Raw genomic sequence first — 12,582 nt, 5'->3', positions numbered from 1 at the left:
GATTTCTAGAACCGAGCGATTGAGCGAAAAGACCGAGCGATCTGTTCGCGCGACGGCCCGTTTCGTCGCTCGAAGCCGTCGCTCGTCGCCGTCGCGCACAAAATCGCGTGAATCCGGTTTGGATGCCGAAGCATCGCTTGTCTCGCGGGAAATATTATGAATCTACCACTGCGAATTTCGCGTATATATACTATAAAATAATAAATTAACAACAATCTAAAGCAGCGTGCTGCTCACCTATCAACGATTGGTGTACTGGTGCTGCACAATCAGTGCAGTCTGGACTGTCAGAGACGGATAACCGAAGATAGGGTGGCCACTAGAGTGTACTAGATAATGGCCGAGTGGGCCGAACGGCGCTCTCCCGCTGAGGCGCCGCGTGTGGAAAAATTGTGCGAGGGCGCTGCGAGCGAACTGAATTGGGCTTAACCCTACAGTGCACGGCAACGGGGCTGATTTTTTCAAAGCATTGGGGTTTAGGGACAGTGAAGGCAAAATAGACTTTAAGCGGGTAGAAATAACCAAACAGAGGTTATCTGATTGGTGGATAAAATCAAGGCAGAGGTGAAATTTCACCAACCACAAAGTACAAAATATGTTAATAGTCATGGCTAGGTGGCGTATGCCACCGCCCGGTTTAAAGGGTTCAGCCTCATCCATCCATCCATCCATCCATTGGGGTGGAGACCCGCTCCGCGGCATATTCAACGTACTTTCGCTGCGGGCGCCGAGGCCGATTGCGCATAGTAGCTCTTAAAATAGTGCTGTATTTCAACTGCAAATTTATCTTTACACCATTTTGCCAAACATATATATTTGAGACATGGATTTTACAACGCGATGTCTTCAATTTTGCTGTCGTTGTCAAGCGCGTCGTCTGCTAGCGAGCGCGTCGTCTGCTAGCGAACGCGCGTTCGCTACGCGGACGCTGGCGGACGCCCAGTTTTTCTCGGAGAACGTCTGTGGAGTACATTTTTTTAATGTTTAATTGCTTTGGTGCGCCCATGACTCTTGACGGCCGGTACCAATGTAGTTTTAGCCAGGTGAACTGCTGTTCTTACCACTGTCTTCTAAAAGTAACTGGTGTCTCTGCACCATGAAGCTACGTACGAAAATATTATTATTGATATCGTGTCATTTTACGCACGCTTCTTGTTGGTGGATGTTTATCAAGGACAATCATCGAAGAAAACAGCATTAGAGTGAAATAAACTAGGTTTATTAACTGCGTGGCGCGAAGAAATATGACCAATGCATTTCTAGATAATTAAATCAAAGAGTACATAGACATATATGTTCACGATATATATGTAAGGGAAAAAATAACAAATAGTCTAAATGCACGAATTGAAAAAGCGAGAACTCCCGACCGGAATAAGCACACGTGTATGCTGTAACACACTTATTAGGGAATACTGCACATAAAACTCTCACTTGCAGAAATAATATTCATAGCAGCCAAAAACATCTTATATATATATATATATATATATATATATATATATATATATATATATATATATATATATATATATATATATATATATATATATATGTGTAATTCTTGTTGATATACTGTACGACGCCGAATAGTCGTTTCCGTTCGAATGTAACGCATACCAGCACCGTTTCAATCTCAAGGTGAGTGACTGCATGCAAGTGAGGACTGTTATTCCGGATGATTGTGCTGCCGGAGAGTCGTGGTTGTTGCACAGAGGCGCAGTTCCTGATAGAATTAACGCATGGGTATTAGTAAGTCCTGCTTAACAAGTTCCTAGCTGTCATTCAATATAAACGCCCCGTTTTGGGGCAGCCTGTAAATCTGCTAACTTGATGCAGGCAAGGAAAACTTTTTTTTTTTTTGACAGTCTCGTCATGTTTGCAACCCATTAAAACTGGGTGTCCCCATGTGGTACCACACTTATCTTCTTCAACGAACGCAATTAACAGATCTGCACATCTCTACGTGTATGTGAGGCACGCTGTTCCTTTAATTGTTTCATTATGATCGTTATGATAATGCACCGAATAACTGAAAGCAGCCGTTTATAATGTACAAGCTGCTGAGTTGAGCGGTCATACATTTGGGAACGGCATTACATTTATGTGTGAAATATAGGATAAGCGCGTAACATGTTTTTCTCGGAAATCAGACTGGAGAATGATTCATTTTACCCCTAGAAAAAAGCCGAAGAACACAGCCACCTGCTTTTTTTTTTCTTTTTTATTTAAACAAATTCTTTGGTTTTACGTGACAAAACTACGATATCATTATAAGGCACCCGGTTTAGTTTTCACCACCTGGGTTCTTTAACGTGCACCTAAATGGAAGTGCACGAGTCTTTTTCCATTTCGTTCCCATCGAATTCCGCGACCTGTATTGAACCCGCGAGCTCCAGTTTAGCATGCCCAACACCGTATCCACTATATAGCCAGGTTTTCTTTCTCTTCTTTTTTTTTTATTTGATGAAGTATCGACTGGCAAAAAAATTCCACGTACGGCTTACGGCCAAATATTAGCATATAGAATGACTAACTAAAACCATTTTCGGCGCTCGATCGCGGTCCGACTGCAATAAATGACCGCGGAAACTTGAATGGGATGTTGCGCTGCAGTTTACTCTTTTTATTAAAATCTATAACAATGCTTCCCGTAAATCTGAGTACAGGCGCCGGGTGGGGCAGATATGCTTTACTTGTTTGAAGCGGCAACCAAGAAGGTTACATATATGTTTCTTCATCTGCTTTTCGCAAGACCTACTGATGGAAAACTATATGCGCAACAGTACGCACGAGAGATACAAGCTGCTTGAAGAACGCGAAAAACATTTGTTCTCCAAAGGGAACCGTACAATAACATAGTAGAATGAAAGCCGACACTGCGGCCGCAATGCACGCGCAATTACCGAGCGGCATTGAAAAATAAAATAAAATAAAAAAGAGAAAGAAAGTAATTTATTCTTAAGGCATAAATACATGTCATATGCAATTATGAACACCATTTGAGCGATCTGAACGCAAATACCAGCGCGCGAAGTAGTACAAATCACCCTGCCAAACTGTATAGCCAGCAGTTTCCAACGGCGCGACCTTGATGCGGGCCAACCCAGTTCGATCGCAGCGCCGCCACAGTATTTTTCCACGTCGGGCGCCTCACTCCACGTCGGGCGCCCCACGATACTGGTCCGCGTCGTGTCCGCACCACTGTCCGCACGGTTCGCACGCTGGCTGTGGAGGAATTCCGCCTCTGAGAGAAGTCCCAAAGCCTGATTTCATTTGTCAACTAAGGCACGTGACCCACAGCGCGCCATACCATTGGCTAGACTGGTGTCGTCTGCATCTCTCCGTGGCTGCTTCGTTCATGCCGCACACGCTGACGCTTTTTTTGCACGGCGATGACCATGTCGACAAGATCTCCGAAGTTCGCTACGAAGTACAGATATGGAAAGAAAAGGAAGAGACAGAGGGAGTTCAACTTTAAGAAGCGCTCTGCACCGCTACTTTACAACGACATCGAGAACGTCCCGCTACTCGAGTCAAGCGACGACTGAAGCCCCCAACTGCGAATTAAGCCTAGCTCCCGTTAGCGCTCGCAACAGCGGCAGCGTTTAATCAGCGGTTCGGCATGTCACTGCTATGCTGCAGCCAGAAGATTTGCAACGCATTCATAAAGAAGCCGAAGAAAAACTTCAAGTGCTAGTTTCAACTCCTGCAACTGAGCGAAAAGTGGACCTTTTGGATCGCGCTGACGACGCTGCTGCCGGGACGAACGAGCTTGCTACGAGCTTCATCATCGCGAGTTTGGACTCTCTGAATGCGTTGCTGTTATGTGTGAAGTGTACGATGTGTGGTGCTAGCACCACTGTGAGAAAAGGTGAGCGGGATTATGGACTTGCTGTGAAGTAGGCTAGCTGTCGAGTGCGCAAATTGCGGCGATGTTGCGGAGAAGTGGAGTTCATCGCGTGTAAGCGGCGAACCAAAGTCAAACCGTTTGTCGTGAACATTCTCGCTGTGCGGGCACTGCAGAGCACTGGTACTCACCAAACGCAATCGCCGATCATATAGTTTATCGGGAAGTGTGCGCGATCAGTGCGTGATTCATACGGTCAATTGAAGATAGACAGCGCATGCAGATAACATTGCCGTGTCGTCGGCACGGTGATTGAGCTGTTCACGGGCTTCGTACTCGATTATTTATTGCTGGGCAATTTTTACGTGCGAACGGGCACGTAAAGATGACGACCCGACCTACGAGGCTTGAAAGAAGGATCATGTGTGCCAGAAGAACACCTTAAGAAAGTCGGTGAAAAATTAAAGCTGCACTGATCATTTTTCTAAGGGCACTGCGAAAGGGTAGATTCCTCGTCGGCGTCACCTATTCTCCTCGCACGGGTGCGGTGCGTCGGATGAACGTTCTCGCGCCGTAACTAACTTCAAAATAACATCACGTAGCGGCCGCCAGGTATTCCCTGTCGGCCCCTCCGTGGGAGACGCCCGCTACGCGCTAAGCGCGTCCTGCGGGACCTAAATAAAGTTTTTCCAGTCCAGTCCAGCAGTAGGGGCCGCAGCAGAGACCGGGCCTGAAGTACCTTCGCTCGTGCCAGTCTTTTCGTTTGGTGCTCACCGTGGTTTTTCAAAAGCATTTCCTTTGAGTTCAAATGTTTTGGAAAGTCACGAAGAGCAGCATACGAAAAGCATGGCACGAGCGAAAATACTGCTCCAGGAGAGCAGGCCCGGTCTCCACTACGGCCCCTACTGCTCCCCCGGGACAATCAGTGATGTTATGTTGAAGGTAGAGCGCTGTAAGGCGCGAGAAAGGTATAATCTGGCATGGCTGATACAGCACGAGCGCTGCAGGCGTGAGAATGTCTGTCCAACGTACCGCGCCCGTGCGCGGAGAATAGGTTACGCCAACGAGAAATTTACCCTGAAAAAGCATAAGATGCGGTACACGACTCTGCTTACTGATGGTCACAGCGGCAACTTTCTTGCCCTACAAGAAGCCAGCATGTATGGATACCTAGCTGTAGGAAAAGAATATTGTGAATCATGTTCACAAGACAATGGGCACTGCGCTGTGCACCCTTATTGAATCAGAGCAGAAGTGCTCTGGAACTGGCAGCCTTGGAGGCAAGGGTATAGCTAACCGAGGACCTAATTACTAAGCTGAGTAATTATTACCATTGGGCCATCATATCGCACAAGGGTGATGCAAAGGCCATGCATAGCGCAGTCATGGTCACGTACGACCACATTACTTCGAATGATGTAATGTCAAATCACTCTCTCTGTCCAGAAGGCCCAGAATCATGCTGTCGAAAAATACCGCAAAGGCCAGAGGGGAGCCTGCTCCGGAGCACCGCCCCAATCTGCCACCCCATGTATGTCAGGCGCTTCTTCCCGTGTATAAGCGCTTGTCTGATGAAGCACTTCTTGAGCGATGCCAGTGAAGAAAGACACAAAACAACAACGAAAGTCTCCACTCTATGACATGGGTGCTTGTGACAAAGGAACAGCATGCATCACTGTTCACTGTGCTAGTAGCTGTGGCTGAATCTGTAACAAAGTTTAGTGCTGGGAATGAGAAAACCTCAGCAGCCATACTCAAAAGACTTGTTGCAGAATCCTGGCCACACCAAGCGCAGGGCATGCAAAGACCGCCGCGAGCTCCACCATGTGCACACAAGCGTGCCTCTGCTGAAAACTTGCAGTGGGTGCTGAGACAGCATCACCGGAATGACTGCAACCAGGCAGACTATATTCCTGGAGGCTATGGATGCAATGGCAGTTGTAAATTTTGATATTTTGTAGTGTTATGTATTAAATTAAGCTTACTTATTGTTTTTAGTTTTCATGTTTTCTCAATCTCATATTTGGTGTTTTTGTAAACTTGCAGAAGTGATATCTCGACCTTCTGGCCACATAGAGCATGTGTATAGCATGTGTATAGCTCGAAAGGCTAGGAGCGGATTTTTAAATTCTGGCTTTGGAAATTTGTAAGTTGGCCATGGGGAATTTCACCACATGATAGCCATTTCTAAACATTGAATTGTACTTTGCTACAACATTGTTAGCACCTGCCATATAAGAAAATACTCCTGGAGTTGTTTTCCTTACAGTTTGTAGTATCAAGCCATACATCAAAATTAACTTGCTGGTTGGTAGTGTTGTTGCTATTGTGCAAATAAACAACACGTAATGATTTTAATTATCTCTGGAACTGCTGGCCACGTGGAAAATTTAATCACATTTTTGAAACTAACATGAGAAACTTAGTCAAGGTGAGAATTTTGATTAAATCTTGTCTAAAAATCAACAATTCAAGAACCCACTTCCCCCTTAAGGGAACACAGGCACTGACTTCCAAGTATAGTTTACTGTGCAGGGGCGAAAGATGTAGCACAGCTGTATGTGTGCTAGACAATATGGTTGACTCGGGACATACTGCAGAAATGGCACATGCATTTGTGTCGGGGGGGTGCAGCAATGAAACATGCTGTGGCAGTGTTGCAAGTGATGAAAAATTCCAGTGCAGTGCCAGGACCTTCATTCTGTTTATACATGTGTACTTCATCACTTGCAAGCCTACAGGTATGTCCAACTGACCTGTATTTTCAACCAAGCGACAGCAGTACACGTTTGGACGTATTGTGGATCACATTATGTAATCAAAAAAGGTTTCCTGCATTACATCATGGCAAGGTGTCTTTGTTGCTTGGAAGTTTTGTACTATTTTGAAAGTCAAAGAAATCGTAATTAAATTAAATTTGGTGAGGAGCATTTATGTCCTGGCTGCAAGCTTGGCAACAGTTTATTCTTGTTCAAAAACTGTTATTCTCTGAAGGTGTGAAAGATGGATTTAATAGATGTCATGTTCGGTTAGAGTAAAAGAGGCCTCACCAGTACCCGCCAATCACACTTTTGATGCACTGAGTGCTGGCAGGAGCATTGAGACATTGGATGTTTGGAATGGGATCCAATGTGATCAATACTGAATGTGTAGTGAACTTAATGTTCAAAACATTGATTCTTCGTACAGGAAAAAGCTATTTGTTTTATCGAGTGGGCCCGGCATGAGTCAGTGAATAATTGTTTGTAATAGATATATGATATCGTAATATATTGTGAAGCAAAGCATTTTGCCCCAACCTAAGTTACGTCTGTCAATGCAAAGAAAGAAAAACTTGTGTGGGTGTAACTGTTAGTGTTTATGCTGGCACTGACAGTGATCCTTGTACTGTTGCAGATGTGTCCATGCCGCCTGAAAGAACATCTAACAAGTTGTATTGCTTGGGCTTCGACTGCAGACCAGCTCGTCAGATTTTCGAACAGAATCCATCTTTTTTCCTTGCTACATGACACAGCAGTTTGATCTACAATTGATTTATCATTGTGACAGCAGTATTTCTGTTTGCTGATAGCCACCTGTGCTTCTCTTATCTGGAACGGGCTAATGGCTAATTTGCTTGCTGTCCCGTCATTTTACTGAAATCATGAAGAAAAATAAAAGGGTTTGGATTGCACTGACTTATATGTAATCATTAGGGCAAAAAAAATTGACCCTGCAATTTACAACCAGAAAATGTAATATTTGGTGTGGAATATTGACTGTTTTCATACAGGGTGTTTCAGCGAACACTTTTAAGAATTTTTTACAGGTTGCCTGTGGCAGATAGCACAATTCTAGTTGATGAGGGTTCCAGTTACCCTTGTGCTTCAATGCATAAAACGACATTTTGTTAAGAAACGAACTGCAATGCCAATGCATTTCTCCGCAAAGTTCGGGAATTAATATCTCGGAATTGGTGTGATCCTGAGAATTCGTTCCAAGTGGATCCGCGTTGTGAACTCCACGGCTAGAGTTTGTAAATTGCAATATGCCTCATAAGGGTATTAGTTAAAAACTTATTAGTGAGTTTTTGTTAATTAGTCAATTATACATTTCAATGTTTTGTGCAAGTAATGTCTGCCTCTTCGAATAGACCAGCTCATGAACTAGAATTTTGCTATTTGCCACAGGCAACTTTTAAACATTTTTGAAAGTGTTCGCTGAAACACCTGGTATATCTGTGGAATAGCAAGTGTGTGTGTGTTTGTGTGGGGGGGGGGGGGGGGCGCTTTCATATTATAGACAAAGAATCCCTTGTTTAATGCTCTAAGATGGGGCTGTTCCACCACCTGCAAATATGGTGTCAATGTCATGAATGCTGTGTTTATTCTTTCTTTTTTAGTGTCATGTATTTATTATTTATATTATTATTTCGTTTCAAATATTTCATCTGCTTCCTGTTTTCTAACATCAGTTGATGCTCTTTTTGTGCTGCATGTATAAATCTTTCTGTAATGCAGTATTACATATATAAGGAATTTGACTAAGCCTTATTGAATGTTGCTTACAGGCAGCGTACCAGAAAACTTCCTTTTTTTTATTGCTGAGTTTTGGTATTAAGTATAAAGTTTCTAGCTAAATGTCTTCGGCCAACTCTGAATAACAGGCAGAAAGCGTCATTTGTTGGTATAGAGCAGTAGCACACGGCGAGGAAAAAGTTTTGCACCTGACTCACTTTCTATTGAAAGTATGCTCGGAGGAGACTTATCGATGCAAGATCTCCGGTTGCAGTGGTGTCACGCACATGGTGTAAAGCAAATAAAATGTGCACCTGTGGTTCTATGAAGAGAACTGTCTGTACAAATTCCAAATGGAGCCATAGGCCTGGGGTGAAGCCCACTTCCAGTTTTCTGCCTGTGTTTGCGTCTATTATTAAGAATTGTATACAGAAATGTATAGAGAGAAATCGTGCGAGACATGTACTGCATCAGTGCATTGTTGCCATGAGAGTAATATTTGGGTTGCCAGGCCAAGGTTATCAAGTGTCTTGCCTTCAAGTGTGGCAACACTTTTTGATTGCCAGATGTAGCACTTTAGTTCCATCAAATAGATGCCGCACTGCTACATTGACTTCCTCTACACCCTACAACTTTGCAGGTTCCCCGCGATCGGCATCCCTGAAGCAGTACCTTTCACTCGTGTCTGTAAGTAGCCGGCTGCATTCCTGCCGGCAGTGCACTTACAAGACTAAGCACAAGAAGCACATGACCCAACACCTGCGCGTACACTCGGGCGAGCGCCCCTTCAAGTGCCACCTGTGCCCGGAGGCATTCACTCAGATAGCGCACCGGAAAGATCATGTGCGCATCCACATGGGAGAGCGCCCCTACCAGTGCGATGTGTGCTCAGAAGCATTCACTCAGAGTCACAGCCTGACGCGCCATCTGCGCAAACACACTGGAGAGCGTCCCTACCAGTGCCACTTGTGCCCGGAAGCATTCGCTCAGCATGCCAGCCTAACACGCCATCTGCGCATCCACGCTGGAAAGCGTGCCTACCCTTGCGTCCACTGCGATGCATCCTTTGCGCGGAGAGATAGCCTCTTGCGCCACCTGTCCTGTCACTCGGAGGCGGAGGAGAAGCCCTAAAGGTCAGGCTTGAAGTTTTGTTGTAGATCAATCGATTGATCTATTTCTTTTACGGCAAAATATTATTTAATAAGTACATTGAGAGATTTTCAGTTCTCTCAACCGTAGTTTTTCTTGTAATGTTACCTAACGGAAAGTTGACCATGCTATAAATGAGATTTTCTTAGAGTGCCTTCATCTAACTTCGCCTGTCTCAGCATATCGAAATTTTATCTTGATTGTGGATTGGCCTAAAATGTGTTCGTGACTGTAAATACGTTTCTTGAAGTTACTCATAAGATAAGAATTGAGCAAAGAAAACAGAAACATACAAATGAGACAGGACACAGTAGTATGGACCAAATCTCTTGTCTTTCACACAAATTTAACAATACAGTTTTGGTGGATTTCACATTTGACATAATTGTGCTTCCTAGTTCAAATGCTTGTTTTAGTAATAACTTTTTATTTATTAATACAACCTGACTACCACTGTACACACTGTTTTAATACAGACTAAACTATTGTGCCAGCTGAAATGTTCTTGAGCTTTATATGTCCAGTGTCAGACTTGTGGTTGAGTATCAGCAAACCCCATAATACTGATCGGCATTTGCACACCAAGGCATCGACATGAAAAAGTGAGCACCGCAACTTCTGAGCAGCCATCGGTGATGTTTAGTGATGCATGTCTGTATCAGTGACACTAAAGCAAGACAATGTACACCAGCCAGTCTGGCCACGCGTTCAAGCACTTCCAGTGCGCGGGCAATAGATGCCAGTTCTTCCATGACCACAGTACATGTCGGTCTCGTTCCTTTACATGGTGTCAGAAGTGGCCAGTCCCTGTGCTAAGAAATGACTGAGCTTCCGCCTCCAGAGTCGTTACGTTTCAGGGATAATGTGGCGGACAACTGGATTCGATTCAAGCAGCTAGTACAGCTGTACTTCATTGCCACGGAGTCCCTGGAACCAGGAAAACAACGCAGCAATGCCCAGAAAGGTGCCATTTTGGTTCACCTTGCTGGCCAAGATGCAATCGACGCGTACAACACCTTCGACCTTACCGGGGAAAACAAAAGGGACTACGACAAGCTAGTGCAAGCATTCGAGGCCTCCTGCCTAGCCAAGAGCAATGAAACGTTCGAGCGCTACGTGTTCCAGAGCTGCACATAAGCTGAAATTGAGCCTTTCGAACAGTTCTATCAGGACCTGTAACTGAAATCAAAGATCTGCAATTATGACACCCTCCGGGAATCGATGCTGCGTGACCAAATAGTTTATGGCACATGTGGTAAGGCACTGAGGGAAAAGCTTCTAGCCAAAAAAGACTTGACGCTTACCACAGCCGTTAAGTGGGCAAAGGCTGAGGATATTGCTGCCGCACAGAGCAAAGCGTAGAGTGAAGTCAAGAGTGTTGACGCAGTGGCGCAAGAAAAAAGCAAGTACGAGCCACACAGGAAGGATACGCTTGGGTGCAACAAAATGAGAAACCAAGGAAAGAAATGCGACTACTGCGACCACTCGCATAGGCCTCGTGAGTGTCCAGCTTATCGAAAAACTTGTGGTATTCAGAAAGCACTTCGCAATTTGCTGCAAAGCAAGAGCAACACATGTGAATGACATTGCCGAGTGGCAGGACGACGACACCTTTAACGTGCTGCACATATCTATGACCTGCAACAGTAAGAAAGCGAGCCCGGCTGATCGGTGCGACTGGGAGGTAGCGACTCATATTTCGGGATGAGAAGTGCAGCTGAAAGTTGACACCAGTGCGCAAGCCAACCTGCTGCAGCGCGGTTTGTTTGAAGCCCTGGGAACCAAGCAGCAGCCATAGCCTGCCTGGGCAGTACTGCGCAGCTACGGCGGTAATGAAACAGTGCACATGGGAAAGGTATGCCTCCCTGTTCGGATTGGAGAAGACACTAGAATGGTGGAATTCTTTGTTGTGAAGAAGGGCTGGCAGGCGATCTTAGGACCAGATCTTAGCTTGCGAGCAGTTTGGTCTTGTCAGTAGAATCAGAGTAGTCAACAAAGAGGAAGACTCATCCGAGCGCATTCGCCGAGAGTATCCCAAGTTGTTCACGGGCATCAGACAACTGAAGCGAGAGTACAGCATGACGCTCCAAGATGGCGCTTGCCGGTCGTCGAGCCGGTACGACATGTACCTCACGCAGTTTGGTCACGGCTGAAAGAGGAGCTCGATTGCCTAAAGGCTGCGGGCATCATTGCCAGGGTGCAAGAGCCATCTGACTGGGAAGCCCATTTGTTATTGCTCAAAACTTCCGCGCAGAGAAGCAATCAAAACCAAACTGGCAGGGGCGTAGTATTTTAGCTCATTTGATGCAAACAGTGGATTCCACCAAAGCCCTCTTGACAGACAGTCCTCGCGCATTTGCACATTTAGCAGCCCATTTGGTCGTTACCAGTTTCTAAGGCTGCCATTTGGTATTGCATCGGCTCCAGAGATATTTAAAAGGACAATGACCGAGATTTTCGATGGGCTACCTGGTGTATGCATCTACATCGATGACACTCTAATTTGGGGTGCGTCATGGGAAGAGCACCAGGAGAGACTGCACAAGCCTTGAAAACAGCCAGTGAAGCAGGTCTCACACTTAATTAGGACAAATGTAAGTTCAGATTGAAACAGATAAGCTTCCTTGGAGATAGAATAAGTGAGCAGGGCATCAAACCAAACCCAGAACTGGTGGAGTGCATAGCCCATTGCCAGAAACCAGCTACAAAAAAAGAAGTCCAGAGGTTACTGGGCACAGTCAACTATTTCAGCAAGTACTTACCGAACTTATCACGTCAGACAGAATCACTTCGTGGTCTGTTGCGTGAAGATGTCATTTTCGAATGGACAAGAGCGCATGACATCATATGGGCCCACCTAAACGAAATGCTTACGCAGGCCCCTATACCTGCAATGTTTTATCCATCCCTGCCTAGTAAGCTAGCTGTCTAGTGACTCATCCGCCTTTGCGTTGGGTGCAGCCCTTCTTCAGCAGCATGGTAATGAGTGGCGGCCGGTGGGCTATGCGTCAAGGGTGTTGACAGAAACTGAGCACTAATACGCACAGATTGAAATGGAAGCTCTGGGATGAGTGTTTGGCTGTGAGT

The 12,582-nt window shown here is 45.3% G+C and overlaps 1 long non-coding RNA gene across 1 annotated transcript; it reads left to right on the top strand.

Moving 5' to 3' along the window:
* The first annotated feature begins 3,292 nt into the window (after positions 1–3,292).
* LOC125940731 (uncharacterized) lies at positions 3,293–8,951 on the top strand. Its single transcript, XR_007463926.1, has 2 exons — positions 3,293–3,874; positions 7,247–8,951. It is a non-coding gene; the product is annotated as an uncharacterized LOC125940731 (long non-coding RNA).
* The last annotated feature ends 3,631 nt before the right edge of the window (positions 8,952–12,582 follow it).

Source organism: Dermacentor silvarum, chromosome 10 (genome assembly GCF_013339745.2).
Source record: "Dermacentor silvarum isolate Dsil-2018 chromosome 10, BIME_Dsil_1.4, whole genome shotgun sequence".
NCBI lineage: Eukaryota > Metazoa > Arthropoda > Arachnida > Ixodida > Ixodidae > Dermacentor > Dermacentor silvarum.
Note: the sequence above shows the minus strand (reverse complement) of the source record. Positions and strands in the feature narration are given on the sequence as shown.